Here is an 18,362-nt window from a genome sequence, read left to right on the forward strand (position 1 = left end):
CCCGGCGGCTCCTCCGGGGGACCCCGAGACGCAGAGGGAAGCGGTGCGACCCGGCACGGAGCCGTGAGACGAGGGAAAGGAGGGCTCGGAGTCGAGGGGTGCTCGGGGTGCCGGGCCTGAGAGGGACCGTCCCGCTCCGGACCGCGTCGCTGAGGCAGCGGAGGAGGCGTGCTGGGATGGGCTTAGGTTCTGAGCCTCGCTTCTCAGCTGTGTGTTTGGACTTACTGAAAGGGGATTTGCTAAAGGGTTCATTAAAAGCACTTCCCATGCTTGGTGTTACATCGTTGTATCTCATATATCTTCATTACATCTTCACTATATCCTCACTATATCCTCACTACTCCCGATTTTATTTGGAAACTCCCAGAGTGAGGGACGTGTCTTCTCTCTGCCCATTATAAAGTGCATCAGCAATGTTAAATACATAATACTTTACAATCGATACTGCGCTGCTATTTCTTTTAACAGATCTACTCTTTTTAACAGATTCACCGTTTCTTTTAACAGTCACAAGAGTTACCATTCAAGCAACGCAGCTCCAAATGTTGTCAACGTGAAGTGACATAGAAGCCGTGATTATTCTTTGCCTCCCTAATGGCTTGTTCCTTGCAATGTCACTGGGAACAAAACTATGCTCCGATGAGATTAAAAAGCTCGTCGCAGTTGGCCACCAAGCATGAGCCAATAGCTTCCGAACAGCTGGCAGTGAGCAGACTGGTGGGAGTCTATGGAAATTGGGTGGGTTTCCCCCTTCTCTTCCTCATAACGCGGTACTGGCACACCAAATTGCATAACTTTGTCATTTTCTTTAATTCCCTTTCAAGAAGTCATTCTGAATCTGTATTCTGATGTGAGGTCTGCTCACTTGGTGTTTCCCAAATAAAGAATCATTAAAATATTTAACTCCAGAAAGCACATTTCCTAGATTAAAACATGCAGCGGACAAAGTCCGCATTAAGTATCTAAGTCATCAGGGTGCAGGAATCAAGCTTCACTTGGGAAGTACAACTGAAGACCTGATTTTCAAAAGCAGGGCAGCCAGAGGGGCTTTTATGGTCCCAATAACGCAATGTTGGACCAACAGCTGGGGGTACCCACCTTCATCTTCTGCATTTATCTTCCATTAATTTTGTGAAGATGAGGAGAAGCAGAGACATTCCAAAGTTGCCTTGACCAGTACCAGTGGTGTGGAGATCTGAGAGAACAAACTCTCAAAGTCAATATTACTTTTCCAAACCAAAATTTATTTTCTTTTACGCAAAGTAAATCATGCTATGTCCTTAAAAAAGGTTAAAAAATGAACATGTTTATTTATCATGAGCACTAGAAAACCTTTTACAGCACTAGTTCTTCTTTGTCAAGGTAGTGAAGTAGAAAACTAAACAAAGCTGCCATGCTGGAGGCTGGGCAGGCACTGGGGGAGGGCTCTTCATATCACCCCATGGATGGTGGAGAAGAAAATGAGAAATGTGTTCAACTGAAAAAAAAAAAATCAAGATATGTTGGAAACTCAAATTCAGAAAATTCTGCTGGAAGTGGAAGAAAATGTGAGCTTTTGGCCAGGGCTAGTGATTCTAGTAATATGGATGTCATCTAGAAAATATTTTTTGAGACTACATCTATGTGCTTGATAAAAACACCGTGCTTCACAGAGTTATTATTAAAATTCTCTCATCCATGATATCTATCTAGCTAAATTAGTTTAGACTTAACACTATCCTTAAGGACTAGCTGATACGAAAATACAAGATGGTGAACGAGGAAAATTGCAGGTTTGTATTGTGGAGGAGCCCTTTTCCTCTGCAAAAGCAATTCCACTCAGAAAACCTGTTTGTTAATGTAGTCATAAAAATGCTGGTTATGTTTTTAGCAGGGTCACTAGTCAACTTCCATGTCTCTATTCATGCCTATTCATCAGCGCATGCTACCATTACAACTGTTAATTATAAAGCCCGAGTCCTGTCCTTAAGCTGTTGAGATTTGGGGGTTTAGCTTTGGAAGCTGTTGTTCATTGCTCAGAGTTGGTCCAGACAGCAGCTGTCACACTTGGAAAGAACCGGGAGTAACTAGAGACAGCTCCCCTTCCACCAGAAAGGCGCATTACCGCTACTGAGAGCCCTAATCTGATGGGTTCAGGCGAACTCTGCACAAACATATGCACCCAAGATGTCTCTGTGGCCTGTTTATCTAGGGATTGTAGAGTTTGTAAAAGAGCCCGTATTTATAAACCTGGCTTTCTGTTGAAAAAAATTGCCCCAAAGCATTCCTAAGTATAGTGACTATAATTCTGCCTCATTTTCATTAGATTACGTCAATTAAGAAACCAGGCTTTGTCTGTCCTTTCAGATTGTTTCTACTGTATTTTTAAAATGTTCATAAATCTCATGTGCTTCTATAATTAACCTATCTAAAGCAAAGAAAGAAAAACAACAACAAAAAAAAGGCAGATTTGCTGCTCTCCAGAGCTCTGTCTAAGCTCATCTGGCTGAGGGTCATGTCTGTTGGTCTATGTTTTACTGTAATTTCACTCAGAGTCTTCAGTCCCACTGTAATTATAGTATTAAATTAAATAATTGTAATGCCACTTTGCAGTACACATTTTTCCTTAAATGTACATAGATGTTTATAATCATGTATAATTATCGAGAACAAAGTTGAAAGCTGTTGGAAATAATTGTCATTTCATTTACTAATTTAATTGCAAGTATATTTAATGAAAGTATGTATTATATCGCCCTCTCTGAACATTTTGTATTTCTTTCCAGATTACAAGCTCTGTAGTGAAGAGGTTTCGCATTTGTATTGGCCTTTCTCACATCTGCCACTGTAAGTTGTTTGGCAAAATCAGAAGTAACCATTCTTCGCTCTTATTTTCTAGTAGTTCTGGCTTGAATAACCACCTGCCAGGTTGCAGGAGGATTTCCGGGGGATTTTGGAAGGTGGTTATACAGAACCTGATCACCTGAGTTGGAACAACAGCCTAATTCATGCAGGATTTTGGGTTGCCCTCCACAACATAGCTATTTCAAGGCCTTGCAAATGTCGCATCAAAATTGATGAATGTTCCTCTAGCAGGTTTGGCTTCTCTCTTTCACACTTCCCTGTAGCTGGACAAACATGAGTTTCAGAGCCAACAACTTCATTATTGCAAAAAGTCCCGGGGGATCCGTTCTGCTCACAAAGTGGCCTGGTCTTCAGCTTTATCTCATCTCGCAGGCAGCTTCACTGGCAAGCAGAGCCAGTCTGCAATACTGTACAGTGCTAGCTCCAGGGTGTAGCACTGGCTCTAAACCCATGGAAACTCAAAAGAAGGCACTGCACATTGCTCCACTTCAAGCATTATTCCTTCCTGGGCATTTTGCTGAGCTGTCCTGAGTAAAACTGTGAGCTTTACAAAAGGGTTTAGATGGCAGACAATGACAAAACTGTGTGTGTTGTTCAATGCTGGATCCGAATAGCGGGAAAAACAATTGCATGTCAGCATCGAAAGGTTAAAAACCTCATGCCACATTTTCTGGAACAAAGAAATCCTGCAAGTTTCAACCTAGAAAGTTTGCTGTCAGAGGCAGGAGGAGGGCTAAGTGCTTCTTCACACCACGAAGCAAGTATCCTGTGCAGATGGCAGGACCTCAGCAAAGAAGCGGGAGCCTCTTCCCTCCTCCCACGGACTTTTGTTTCCTTGGGGAGCGCATTCCAGTCCCTCCTGGCAGAGGCTGTGAATGAGCATTACTGCTGCGTTGCGATTAGAAATCTGCATGCAGTCTTAAAGGAATGATGTTTTGGAGTCCCTGAGGTGTCCGTCCTGTCCCCTACCCAGCCCGGGAAGGCTGCGGTGCTGGATCAGGAAGGAGTGTTTGGGGAAATGACTGCTTTTACGCTCCTCTTCCTCTGGCACGTATTTGCTTTCCTGAATGTTTTGCTTTCCCTGTGTGTTGTTGTGGAAGAAAGCACATGACCCAACATGTTTAGATTAAAAGCATCACTTAACGTCTGCTATTTCATTAGGTTTGCCTTCTTAGTGAAAGATTTATAAGGAATTACCTCCTGCGTGCAGTGCAATTGCCTACGATTTTTTGTCATTTCAGGAATGTCATGCTGCCGTGTGCTGAAGGAGCCTATAGCACCTAAATGAACAATCCATGAAAACAGGGAAAGAGGATTCCGGGAATCTTTGAATAACCCCGTGGTCTAATCTAGCCACAAAGATTAACTATTTGAGAGGTCACTGAGCTTCTCTTAAATCTTTCAATCTGTTCTACTGCATTTTTTTTCCCCAGGTTAATTAATTAAAGGTCTGAGGTAAAAGTTTAGTTGCATTTCATCTATCTTTTTTTTTTTCCTGCCTCCCATCTGTTTATTTTATTCTAATCTAATCTCTAAATATAACTTAACCAAGGTATTTCTGCTGCCAAGTATCACCATAGCATCTGAATATAATTAAACTGCTTTTACTGTTCTCAAATGCTTTTGGTCAAATGGAGCGCGACTCACTGCCACTTCTGTTCAACCCGCACTAATTTTAAGATTTTTAGATGACAAATGAAGCTGTGCAGATTTTGTCTTCAACATGTGACCTTGTAAGCTTTTATGTTTCCCTGTACGACACACACTTGGGGAGACACTTCTTAATTTTCAGTTAGGTGCATATGACAATGTGTTTTTTTTCTTTTAATTACAGTGTATTTGATTATAAGGTTCCAATGTTTGTGTTATCATGTTTGTAGTTACAAAGTTAATTGTCCATGGTCTTGGTGATGTGCATTTTCTAATAATCAATGTTTCCTTAAAGCTTTCCCTGTTCTCATATGCAATAGCCACAATTATAAAACTCATATAAAAGACACATTGGAAAAGAAAATAAATCTTCAAAATGTCTTTGGGCTTTTAAAGCCAAAACTAACCCCTAACCAGCCATTGGTACAGACCATAAAGCACATGCACTGTGTGTTTCTTATGGGAAATGACTGCCATTAGCATAACTGTAGCTACCTTTTGCTTGCTAGAAAATCCATTTTCGAAGTCACGTAACACAAAACAGTTAAAAAATGAATGTATCTTCTTAATACTTTATGTGTGCATGTATGCTCATTTTTCTTGATGTACGGTGAAGGAGAGAAACTTCAGAAAACAAAAGAATGTAGTTAGGACCCTGCCACCAATGACCCACAGGTGCTCATGTCTCTCTGCTCTCTATGCAGAGATCCTGGGGAACTTTCCCAGCTAATGTAGCTGCCTAAATAGGTGCTTCAGGGTAGGAGACACAGATACATAGATAAGAGACACGCATTTGTATTCTGCCTTTAGCACAGCTAAAATGTGAATTTCCTCTTCTGCTGTCTATGATGGGATGTTATTCTTTTTTTTTTTCCCCCATACATTTAAAATACAAGTATAGAAACCTTTCAGTGTAGCCATACCCAGATTTGAATCATTTAAACGTGACAGCATTTTGATCCTTCTAAAAACTTAAGTAATGCAGGCTTGCAATGCAAACTTGATTTGTTCCTCCAGAAATTCCCTGTTTCTGCATCTTTCTCATGCTGGTTTGCTATGTATTAGCTCAGGACAGCTCTCCTGTCTGTACCTTAAATATACACATTGAAAATCTGATATCCATTTGCCTACCTGATACCCTTTTACCAAGTACTAATGATAGTTGCAGTTCTAAGAAAATTGCTAATATGCAGCCAGAGCTATGGTTATATGAATATTGTCTCGTATTTTGTTGTGTGCTTTTGACCAGTTGTTATCAAGAGATGCCACATTTAAATGGAAAGCTTTTTTGATACAAACCATATTCTCCTTATACCCAGACTTAGCCAAAGACTGTAAACACAAGCCAAAATCCACCCTCTTTAAAGAAGCCCTGAAGAGTTAACCATGTGCTTTCATGTTGTACTTAAGATTAAAAAAAAAAAAAAAAAATCAAGCAACCACAAATTTAGGAGAATGGTTAAGTTGGCTGTTGCCCACCACTAGCACCATCTGGTGAAGCACAACTCTTCCAGGTGAGAAGAGAGGGAAGGCATTAGCTATAACCCTTTTATCCACATTTCAGCTGCATGCAATAACAGATTTAAGCACATTCTTAAAGCTTGGCTGAAGCAAGACCTACCATCCTTGTGCAAAAGGTGTTGAAGTGGTTTTAGCAACTTTCCTTTGACTTCAGTGGCCTTCAATTATTGTGGAAGTGGTCTTCAGAAGGATCTTTTTTAACACCGAGTTCTTTCAAAATCCTACAGAGGGTGTAAGATAAACTTATTAGTCCAACACTCACTTACTCTGCTAAAAGGAGAATGCTGTACCACATAGATTATTGCTTACATTAGCACACAGAATATAGTTTGCATAATTCATGTTAAAAATTGCTTTAAGATGCTATTGGGAGAGAAATTGCAAAAATGGATATACGTAGAAATGTATAGTAAACTATAATGTAAGTGTCTTCAAGTATTTAAAGAGAAAAAGGAAATGTTCTAAACTGTTGGTAAATTTTTTTGGATGCTGTTTATGTTTGAACTTTTCTCCGTTTTCCTGTAGAAACTTCCGTATCCTCTTCCTGTGTCCCTACAAAGTTTTGCACAATGCAGAACAAGAAATGCTACAGGGATTGTGCTCCACCTTTCTCCTTCCTGCTGGGATATCCTTTCTGTAAAGAAATGTAAAGTATGTCATATTTAAGTTAAAATGTTATATTATTCTTTATCTCAGTCATTTTCTGTTATCTACAGCATATCAAGCTGAGCCTACGTTGGTTGCAGAAGTACACCACTATGTTCACATTTTTATGACATATGAGTTACTCAGCCAAAGGTAGCTCAAATCTATTACAAACTTTCTTGTTTTCCAGAGTCTTATCAAGGGTTCATGTCTAAGCCAAACAAGACAAGGGCGGGTTGGGTTTTTCTCTTCATTGTTTCGATTGAATTAACAGGAAGGGGGGAGTGCTTTACCTGTCTGACACTAGAGCAATATTCATTAGCTCCCACTTCTCACTTTCTTGTCTGTCCAGGCTCTGTCTGCATCCTTGTGGGAATTGTACAGGACTGATTTCTTCACTCCCAGTAATAAATAAGGAAATTAGTAAGGGCCTTGGGTCTGAGCTGCAGTGTCTTAATTCACTCTAAAAAGTAAATACTCACGATTAAAAATAAATAAATAAAAAAGCCCAGGACATGAAAAACTTAGTTAATGTTAATGGAGCATGTTCCTGAACAGTCAGGAGGGTAGGCTTTTGCTGTTGTGCTGTTTTTCTGTATGTCACAAGCATGTTTTATAACCCTATGCATATATAAATGCAGATGTACGCATATATATTTCTCATTTAGATCATTGAGCAGTCTTTCCCCTGCAATAGCAGTAAGGCATGGTGGTGATCAAGACTGAAGAGAACTGTTCTGTAGTCTTGTACACTATGACTAATGAAGGTCAGGTGTGTAAAATAATAGATGATCCACTGGGGTATCAAATTAAAATAATGTGAAAAGATAGAGACTTAAAAATATGCAGATGTTTCAGACAGTTTATTGAAATAGCAAGCAGGAAGTAGATGTTTTAAAAATTATCTTTAAAATAACACAAAACAAAATTCATCCCTCTGCGTGGATGAGATTTGCTGAGTAAAAAGTTTCTTATAGTTACCAGCTTTTTAATTTCCTCTTCACCTTTTCTGACAAGGTATATATTTCATTGTGGTTTTTTTTTGTCTTTCTTTTAGTGATAAATAAAACAAGCAAATAGAATAAAAGGAAATGTTTAGACTTATAGGAAGTTAATAGTATGAAGAGCAAAATAATGTAGTCAACAAAATTGTTTTAAAATTGTGCCTTCACTGATTACCAAACTGATTAAGAAGTTTTATTAGTTAACCTTTATTTTATTTATGTTATTTATTTCACTTGTTTATATTATAAGGTTCTTCCCTTTTATTTCTGTAAATACTATTTCTTTGATAATAAATAATTTAGCTCAAGGCTAACAAGCAGCAATGTCCCTAAAATAACCCCATGTTTAAAACTAGCACATTGACACTGTAAATTGATGAGGGTGATAGTTTTCCAATAAAAATCTCAAGATTGCAGTTAGCAGTGGGAACTATACTTCTGCATGTGGCAATCATTTATGATTGTGTTAGAGCATTCTGCTTTTGTGGTTAATGGACTTGACTCCAGTTCCTGTTCTGCTCAGGCTCCCTCATGTCTAAACTAACAGACCTGTACTGAAGTCATTGGTGTCACCCAGAATTTCACTGAGCTAATTATGAACAATTTTGAACCCCTATGGGTGTTACAGAGAGAAATATTGGCTTCCGAATCCCAAAAAGAGAGAAACAACTTTAGTCTATTCTCTTAAATGAATTAGGCTTTTGTGGTTACACACCATGAGTATGTGAGTGCAGGTGAGTAAACGTATGCCTGTTGATTCCAAATGTCAGTGTGTTTGCATGGATATACCTACCGTTTCTCCCTAATAATCCAACTTTCTCATTAACAGAAATGATCTCAAAGGTCCAACATTAAGTTCCATGAATACTCCACAAATATTAGCTCTTGGAAAGAAGACAATTTTAGTGCTATATCAGGAGGAAGCGTAACTGAACTCAGCAGGCCATGGACAAATGTGAGTCCATGTGGTGAGATACTATAAATGCCTTAACCATGGGACTAGAGGTAATTGTAGTTTGCACTTAGTAGGCACCGGAAAAAAGAAACAGTCAAAATATTTAAGGCCATGTGAAGACAGACTTCATGGGCTCTTCTTTTCTGCAAGAGACATAAATTCATCTCTTGTTCAACATGCACGAGAGGCTACAAGGAAAGACTGGACTGTCTTGGGAGCCAGTGGTATGCCAGTAAAACACAGATTATTTAACGGCCTTGGACCTGCTCCTCCTTCTCTATATCTTTCTTCTTTGGTGTTCCTGGCTCTCTAGATAATCTTGGTTTGTTTATCAGAGCCTCATGAAACCACATTTCAGAAGGCATACATAACTCCGTTCTGCTCTCTGGATTAACCTCAAAAGCAGTGCAAATTGTTCAATACCTTCCCCCAGAGGTTGCAAGAGTCTTCCTTTCTTGAAGACATCTGTGTAAAATTACACATGTGCTAGTGATCTCAACAAGAACAACATTTGTTAAAAACAAGGTGAAAATTCATTGAAAACAAAAGAAATGTGTATTTTGCCCTAATTTATCAGTTATACTTCTGATTGACTATATTAGATAAGACACTCTCAACTGAGTTTCACAGAGGAAAAAAAAATTAGAAATAAGTAGATTAGCGAACAGCTTGCTTCAGTCTCCAGAGGGTTCTCTTGTTGCACAGCCAGACTGACAGTGTTGAGGCCACTGGCTCTCTGAACTAGTTTCCCCAGCCACTTATGTGCATAAGTTTGTAAACTCATCGCTTCCTCTAGGACAAGTAGAAACCTTCACACTCCCAGACCAGCATTAGTAAAAGCGGAGTTATGAGATGTATAGGCAGTTGGTTTCATTTGATGCTTGTGCTAACACGTTATCACTGAGTCACTGCTTGGCAGGGCCACAGTGGGAACCTGGGCTCTGTGGAAGTGGACAGGGGATGCTCCAGTGAAAGACTCTTTAATGACAGAAAAAAACAGCCTCTTGAAAGTATAACGATGATTTCGGAGTCTGCATTCTCAGGTTTGTTTCTTTGTTTGAACCTTGTTACAAACACCTCCAAACAATTATTTCTTCATCCCCGAAATAAAAACTGCTTTGTAATTTGAATATTTAAAAACAAAACACAAACAAACAAAAAAGCACATGTATATTTCTATGAGGATTTTACTGAGGTAAAGCCATAAAAAAGATGAGTGCTCTGTATAATTCTGAAATCTGCAAAGATAGAATCATTTCTTGTGTCTCCTGTGGGGGAGGTAACCAAGCTGGGCACTTACCGTGATGCTGAAAGGGTTTCCTTCCTCTTCCTCACACTTCCCCAATTACCATGGTCTGGTAGAGTCCATGCACTCAAGGGTCAAATCACTAAATCATGGCCATATGTCATACTTAGAGCAGGACTGCATCTACCCCTGCAGGTCCCACTGATTCCACTTCCATTTCTCTTTTACATGCAAAAACCTTTCTTTGGTGTCTGACAGTTCCCTCGGTCGAGCAGAACAGCTGTCAAGGGAGTTTGTTTGTGAAGAAACAAAAATGAGTCACAGGCTAAAGATTAATTTAATAATCTAGAAACAGATGCCCTTGAGGATGTGTGGTCTAGTAGAGGAAACAGCAACTTCTACGATGCCTGTCTTTCTCCCAGCAAAAATCACCTCTGTCTTGCTTCCGTGTGGCTTTGCCAGCTTGTCTTAAGGTAGGTGCAGGTTTTGCCAGTTTAGAGACCTGTAGGCACAAAGAAAATCTGTAATTGTAGCATTTCAGTCCTTTTAATGACTTTTTCTGTTTACAAAACTGCTTAATTTCCATGGAGCTCTACCAAAACAGAGTCTGTGCCTCTTTTCCAAGATGGATGTTGTTTCATCACCTCTCTTTGATGTTCTGTGTAAGTATTGAGTGAGGTGAAAGAAGGAACTGAGATGTTGTGGGTCTCATGGGAATGGTGCCAGGAAGTGCCGAGCAGTTATTGACAATGGTCCTCTGCTTCAGGAATGGAGAACTTACTTAGCTGCTTCAAGTCTTTTCTGAACTGTGAGAATATTTCATATCTTTAAGGGGATCTGCTATCTTGCAGTGATTTGGAAATCACCGTATTGTCACCCTCCTCGGTCTATGGAAAAAAGGGAGGTCATCTGTCTGAAAGATACGTATTTGTACTTACATGAGGAGGAGAAGAATCTCAGGAATCAAAGTTAGGGCTTCTGGCATTATATGCTAGCCTTTTCGATTACATTGCTTAAAAAAATGGGGGGGGGGAGGGGGCAGTCTCTGCTGGCAAGATATCACCCTGTCACTCCACAAGTTACATGCTAGTTGAATGACTTCATGCAAGATTTCATGCAAGATTTACACTTAAGAAGTCATCTGTCTGTGAGATGAGGACAGGATTCTTCCAGGGCATAGAAGAGAAAATATCAAAGATGGAAAGGGCATGGAAACCTTTTAATCTAATCTCTTTTATTTCCTTGTATGTAGCATGAATAAGGTCTGCTCAGAAGGGCTATCAAGCAAACAGCATGTGAAGAGAAGAGAAGAGAAGAATTATCAAAGTACTTAAAATGTGTTCAGCTATGTCTGATACCTAATAACATATATATTGATATCCCAAATTAAGAGGTATACCTTCAAATGTAGCTCTTTGTGAGCTTATGCAGACAACAGAAATTGTTTGTTCACTAACATTAATGCTTATGTACAGCATTGCTCTGCACTGATATGAGATTACAGTACACTACTGGTGCCAACATTTGGGGTTGAAGAAATTTATTGATCTGTAAGATGTGAACTGAAAATAGTTCAGATGTGGCTGCTTTGGACTGTCATTGTTGCATAAGTAGTTTCGGGAAGACCTTGCAGTGATGTCGTAACCAAAGGTCTCAGACTTTTTTGTCAAGAACACCAGTAAAATCCCTGCCAATAAACAAACAAACAAACAAACAAACTGTTGTCACATTTTCATTCCAGTATTTTGGCAGTTGTCATTTTGCATGTTGTAAGCCAAAAGCATTGAAGAATTAGAATCTCTTCCTGTTTAACGTCTTACATGTCTTTAAATCACAAAAAAGAAAAAAGAAGAAAAACAAAACAGATAACAACCAAACCCCTATTTTCAGTCAGATACGTATTTGGGATTTTTTCGAACAAGACTGCATTTTGAACATCAAAGTTTACTGAGAATTAGGATTAATTTGCTAGTGGAAAAAGAGTTGTAGCTGTTTATACTAAGCATTCAACAGGTAAGGATCAAGCCTCTGACCACACATTTTTTCTGTGTGGTTTTTCAGGTGTGGTTTTTATTATGTTCTTCCTCAAAATTGCGAGAACAGAACAGTTTCTGTTATGCATGTTAAATTGATTAACTTATAGATCTCATTAGGAGAAATATTATGCTCAGCAGATCAGTTGCACATTTTTCTAAAGCTTTCAGCCTGGAAACAACCTACACACTGTGGTGGAGTGTATGTGGTGTTAATATCTAGAAATTTCAAAGTAGCCTTAGTCTCTCATTTATAAAAAAAAACAAATATCCTTCTAAGTAACATGATGATCAGCTGAAGAAATGTTATACTGTGGCCTCATTAGCATAAGAATTTAGCATATAAATTCTTAGGAAAGATAATAGAGCATCTTTCAAACTGTCATTTCCTCCTTTTTTTTTTTTTAGCTATGATGCAGAGATTTTCTTCTGCTAGCTAAGATTATTTTATTTGTTCTTTTCAAACCATGTCAGCATTTATTTGGCCTCTGCAGATCCTCATTCCATTTTGTTCTTTTTATTGATCCTTTCAGGCCTAAGGCGCTGTATTTTCCCTTATTTTTTTCCTTTTTCAAATATGTGTTTTCTATACTTTGAGGATATATCAATAAGTTTGGCTTTCTTTGCCAAAAAAAAAAAAAAGGTTTACAGGTCTGGGTTTTATTTTATATTCACATTTAGATTTTTTTTTATTTGTTTTTGCAAGTATTCTGAGGGAATCATTTTGCTTACATATTTTTTTCTTTATAAAAGCACTCAAATTCTGTGCCTATTTATTTTAAATGTTGTCATGTTCAGCTATCTGCAAAATAAAATTCATATTCAGCTCATTCCTGTTTCAGAATAAAAGAGACTAAGGATTTAGGAGGCAGACAGGAAGTTGTGCCCTTTTGACCCAAAGGACTAAGAGGAAGGTTGGGAAGCAGATGATAAAGAAAAGGCAAAGGAGGAGGTGACTTGTATGCATTGGTCATAGATCTTAAAATTTTTAAGTTATCATATTAAGAGATAGAGCAATCCCAGGCAGAATGTGAATGTATGTTGTAGTCCACCACACCAGGTTGACTTTTTCTCCTTGCCCCTTGGAATCATAATTTGGATGTAGCTATTCCAGCACGCTTCATAAAAAGGCTTTTTCAAGACTGGCTTTTACGATCCTTTCAAGAGGTCCTGTGTGAAATGACTGTTTCTGACCACAAAACGCTCTTGCACAGTTGTGCCAGTCTAGGAAGTGCACATTACTATGGCAGTAGAGGAGGCTAAAGCTACTCAAATACTTGGGATCGTGATTTCTTTTCTGCACATTCCTCTTCTTCACTCTTTAAAATTTTGTCATTTTCTTCTTGGCAGTTATATACTTCTCTATCTTGCAGTTTTTTTATCTTTTCCCTTAATATTTATCATTTTTACATCTTCCCAGCCCTCTTGGTAATCTTCCAGTGCTTGTTGGAAAGGAAAACGGGGCAAACCTTATCTTTTCCCTCTCTGCAGAGGAAAATTGAAAGGATGCAGGCAGAGAGATGGAGAGAGATGGAGAGAGATGGAAGGAAGGCATGCTGCTGCTATGGGAGCCTTCTCTGCTTTTCCCCTTCTGCAAGAGATTATCCTTGCAGAGCCCTGCAGGATCCTGTGGACTGGTGACAGGAAGGGGCTCCGAAACTCTTGCCTGAAATAGAAAACAGGTAATATAATCCTCCTTTTATCCCACAGGAACTTGAGGATGAATGGGTGTGCCCAGCAAGTGTGACAGTGAGGCAAGAAATTAGAAGCAGAGCCCTGTGGAGTTCCCACACAACAAGCTTCACCAGGAGACTAAAAGAGGAAAACGGGCAGAGATGTTGGGACTGCGCTTTATACATCTGCTTGGCAAGAGGAAGGACAGGCAAAGGAAAGAAATGGTGCTGGTCCCCTCCTGCATTGCCCAGAAGGTGCAGCTGGGACAGTAAGATAAATCACTCCCACCACCGTCATTTCCCCAAGCGGATGAGGACCTGGGGAGGAAGTCTTGCTGCCAGGGTGTCCTCCTGCTCCTCCTGGCCTGGGACAGCTGAGAGCAGTCCTCCTGAGACCTTAAAGCAGACAGAAGGGCCCGTCCAGTAATGCAAAGCAACAGATATGTAGGTGCTTTTCTCATAGCAAGGTTTTCAAAGTGACAATTTATGCCTTGTCATAGATTTTTCTCAGTGAGTCAAACACCTTGTCTTAAATTAAAACTTCTTCCAAACAGCTCAGACATTTGATTTTGTGACCCTTATATTTATTAAACCAAATTTTCATCCGTCTGTTGGATTGCAATGTTATCAGAGCTTGCATTTTCAGGCAATATATATACCAGACGAATTTAAGCTTGGTAAGCAACCCAAGACCGCGATAAAATTGTGGTAGGGATGCAGTTGGTACAGACTCTTCAGATTCATGAAATATATAGGTATAACAACACAACTTTGTACTTACATGGGTAAATGCACATGTTTCTCATAAACTCAGTGAGTTCATTGGTGTTGATCACGTTTGACAACTTTTACATATACTTGTCCACTTAACATCTTCCCTATACATTTGACTCTTGGCAATGAATAAAATATAAAGCTGCTGATAAGCTGAATTGCATGTTTCCACTTAAATCTGCATTCCTTGTTGGGTTCCTTTGTTGGTCTTCTTTAGAAATGCCCCAGTATTTTGCCTACTGTGTTTGCAGTATACCTGTACTTAATGCTTTTTCATTTCCTTTGTCTAGCACAAGATGCTGTTCTTCCACAAATTTCCAGGGAGAGTGAGAGAGAGAGAGAGAGAGAGAGAAATGTTAATTTAGGAAGTAAATCTGCTCAGTGTTTTATCCCAACATCCTGTCCTCCTGCTGCTTTTTATATGACCTTTTGCACTGCACAGAATTCATTACTATTGTAAAAAAACATGTTTTTCTTTCTTACAAAATTGCAAGGAGCCCATGCCCTGCTTTAAAGTGGACAGTATTCACAAACGGCAAAAATATGCCTTCTTCCAAATCCTTTTCATTCAGCAGCAGCTCCACAAGTTTACTAATTAGACCCACTAAACAAAAACACCCCAGCAATAACACTATGCAGAAGGAAAGGAGAAAACATCATTATTGCAATTTTATTTACCATTTCACTGCAGGACAGCCCAGGAACCCTAACCAGGTCAAGACTTCATTGTGTCAGGTGCTGTACACAAAAAATAGCAGTTCCTGCTCCAGGAAACGTGAAATTTGTGCACATATTTATAGCCAAGTTTGTGGCCCCATGGTAACTCATTTAGTGATTACCTCCACAAATGTTAGTGTAGGCACCCAGAAACATTTGTTGCAGGATACAAACATCTGTGGTTTCCCCCGGGGCTGAAGCCCAGTGTACTTTCCCTGCCACAGAAGGGTAATAGGGCCTTAGAGTAAATGGAGTGGAATAAGACCCAAAACACTTTGCGTTCTTTAAATGAAAGGCACTTTATGCACACGTATGTTTACTGAAAGGCCTTTCAAAGAGGCGTAATTATGCAGGCATCTTTGTATAATTCGCCTGGGTCAATGCTAATGTTGGAAAGTACTTATTCTGCGGGTCAGACATATTGCTGCACTGTTCAGCTGCTGGCCTGTGTGTATGTAATAAATCACTCTGCAGAAGAACTCGACTAACCTGTATCTGTCCTAGCTTTTTTAATTGCAGACCACAAACACTGATAGAACATAAAATGTTTGCTCAGTCTAGACTGAGTGGGGAAATGGAGGCTCACACTGCATGTGCTCTTCGGGGAGTACCTTCTGCTCCTTCCAGGGAGGCAAAGTCTGTGTATGACACCAGAAATACCAGACTGCATAGAAAAGCAACAAACACTAATAGTCCCAAATGCTTCTTTAAAAATCATTTAGGTTAATACAAAGTAGTCAGGTCTGCGTGAGTGCGTTTAGGCCCACAGGGAGTTTGGAGGTGCATATAGTGTCTCTGAAAAGCGCTGGGTTCACTGCCAGTCCCCTGGGTTGGAGCAGCAGGTGAGATAGCACTGCAGCCTCCCCAGTCAATTCCTAAAGGGGACATAGTCCTGCGCTCGCTGAAGTGGTCTGCAGAGCTGCAGAGGCTGCCATCAGAGACGTGTCAAGTGGTGCCCGATGGCGTGCTGGCCCTGGCGTCGCTTCCTGTGCCAGATCAGGTGTGCAGGAAGGGCCGCCCGACCAGCCGGCTGGCGGGGGTGAATCTGCGACGTGAACCCGTCGTTGAGGATCACGTCACTGCCACAAGGTCTCTTCCTGCAGACAGGCAGCTGCGGGGAGGGAGGGAGGGAAATCAGCCTGCTCCTCTGGAGGAGGTGAGCCACTCGGGCCTGGGGCCAGCAGGGCTGCTGTGGCTGCTGCCTTCCCAAAGATGGCCACTCCTTGCCCCCACCCTGGCAATGGCCATCTCCCCGCCACCAGTGCAGCGAGACCCTTTGTTGTTGCGGTGTTTGCCATCTGAAAGCCCCATGGTGCCTGAAAACCCTCAGCTTTGGGTGGTGGGAAGGGGCACACCACACCATCTGTCAGCCTCGCTCTGTTCAGCGAGCCCAAGGCTGCCGTTTGAGGGGTATGGTCTCCATCTTGAGCCACAGCGTGGGCCCACAGGCCATAGGCAGCATGGCTCGCTGGGGTGGTTTTACTGCCTGCCCATAGCTCATGTGTTGTCACAACACATTGGCTCTTTGTTATGGAAATCACGCCTTCCTCTGAAAATAAAGTCACTTCCTTGCTCTGATGAGTGCTGCAGAAAGCTTGAAAATATGACTCTGGTGCAACAAAAAAAAACTCAGGATCCAGAAGGCAAATAAAACAACTCCAAATGCCATTGCTTTTTCTTTATTTGTAAGAACTCTCCATCCCAGGGAAGCCTGATTCATGATTTCTGCAATGGTGGGGTGGGCCATGCTGTTGGCCATGCATGGGGTGCAGTGGCCTTCACCTTCCCTGAGGTGAAAGACAGCTGCCAGCTCCCTGTGCTGAGGCAGCAAGGTGGCGGAAGGAGCCACACATGGTGTAAGACTTGCTTCCCTTTCAGGACTGATGGATGCTCTGAGAAAAGGTAACGCTCATGGCTTTGCCTGGCATCCAGCTTGGAAAAGTGTTGTGGAAATGGAGACACTCCTTTAGCCGACTGTCCCTTTTTCCTGTGAGCCGTAATGGGCTCCCCAAAGACCTTCCTAAGAGTCTCCAAAGCAATTGTTTAAGGGTAGTGCCAGCAACAGTGGAAAATCCTCCAGATGGCAGAGCTCCACCCAAAACAGGACCCTTCAAACGGCATCCTTGCAGCCCTGATGCTCCTGTTGGCACTGGTGCCGTCAGCCACCACGGGGCCCCTCACGCCGCAGCAGAGCTGGAAGCCAAAGGCAGGAATTCCTGACTCGGCTGACCTGAATCCAAATATCAGAGATTAAGCATGAAAAAAATAAATAAATAAAAAAGCAGTTAACTCTTTTCAACTGAGTTAATAATTAATGCGTTTTCCAGGCTTGTCTCTGTCTGGCTGGCTGCAGGAAGCAATGCCCCAGAATACCCTTTGAGACACTGTTTTCATGTGTTGTCTTGGCCCACAAGGGTCACAGAAACAGCACACCACCTGGGACGCTGGGGTTGCTCAGCCGGCATCAACGCAAGGACTGAACACCCGTGCTCCCCTGACTGGGGCCCAGGATTGATGGGCATCAATCTGGAAAAGGCTTTAAAGGGTTACCGGGCTGTGAGAGGGAAGGGTGGGGAGCGGAAGGCGAGGGGGAACCGCGGTACTATTACAATCGTCAGATCAAGTCACAGGGTGGAGGAGGATTTTCCAGATCCTCTGACCTTAAGGTTGGGGAGTGAAAGGAAGAGGAAGCACATTTGCACAGATCCTCTGTCAGAGCTTCCTCAGGGAGGGGCTCGGTCCTTCTGGCTCTTTGCTACATGCAGGGCAATACACACACATAGGCACAGCTAAATAAACATAGGAATGAAGTTCAAAGTAGACCCCCAGGAGAAAACCTAATCTGTGGGAACCTTTTATTAACACTTGTGTTCACCAACCCCTCATATCTTAAACATTAAGTGTTTAACCAGCCATGAAAGAAAACATTTGCTGGGTACCAGGAATACCTTGCAGTTCTGCAGCACTTTCTAAGGTTTTCCAATCACCTTATGAGCCATTAAGCTTGATTACGCCTTTGGGTAGGCACTTTAGAAGACTCAGAAAAGTAGAGAAACTGAGGCATAAAAAGTGGATTAGTTTGTGGGGATCACTTGGGAACCCTGTGGTAGAGCTGGGCAGAGACCAAAGACCCCGTAGTTACCCATCACTTACTTTGCACCTGATCCAAAGCCCATTGAAAACACCAGGATTTTTTTTATTGACTTTGGCTTAACCTCTTCTGCCACAAAGACATCATCATTTGTGTTTTATAGTACATCTCTCCTGCAGAAACAAATGCCTGAATCCTCAGCATAGGTT

At 41.1% G+C, this 18,362-nt stretch overlaps 1 long non-coding RNA gene across 6 annotated transcripts; it reads left to right on the forward strand.

Moving 5' to 3' along the window:
* Window positions 1–279: 279 nt before the first annotated feature.
* LOC310902981 lies at window positions 280–15,561 on the forward strand. 6 transcript variants are annotated; one of them, XR_014587183.1, is made up of 7 exons: window positions 280–415; window positions 508–738; window positions 2,766–2,826; window positions 4,086–6,666; window positions 8,494–9,662; window positions 10,124–10,527; window positions 11,118–11,583. It is a non-coding gene; the product is annotated as an uncharacterized lncRNA (long non-coding RNA). The 6 variants fall into 6 exon arrangements; XR_014587186.1 differs by lacking the exon at window positions 280–415 and having other exon boundaries at window positions 602–738; window positions 8,494–8,619; window positions 9,539–9,662; XR_014587188.1 differs by lacking the exon at window positions 280–415 and having other exon boundaries at window positions 602–738; window positions 4,086–4,299; window positions 6,541–6,666.
* The last annotated feature ends 2,801 nt before the right edge of the window (window positions 15,562–18,362 follow it).

Source organism: Anser anser (assembly GCF_964211835.1).
Source record: "Anser anser genome assembly, chromosome: 1".
In the NCBI taxonomy this organism is placed as follows: Eukaryota; Metazoa; Chordata; class Aves; order Anseriformes; family Anatidae; genus Anser; species Anser anser.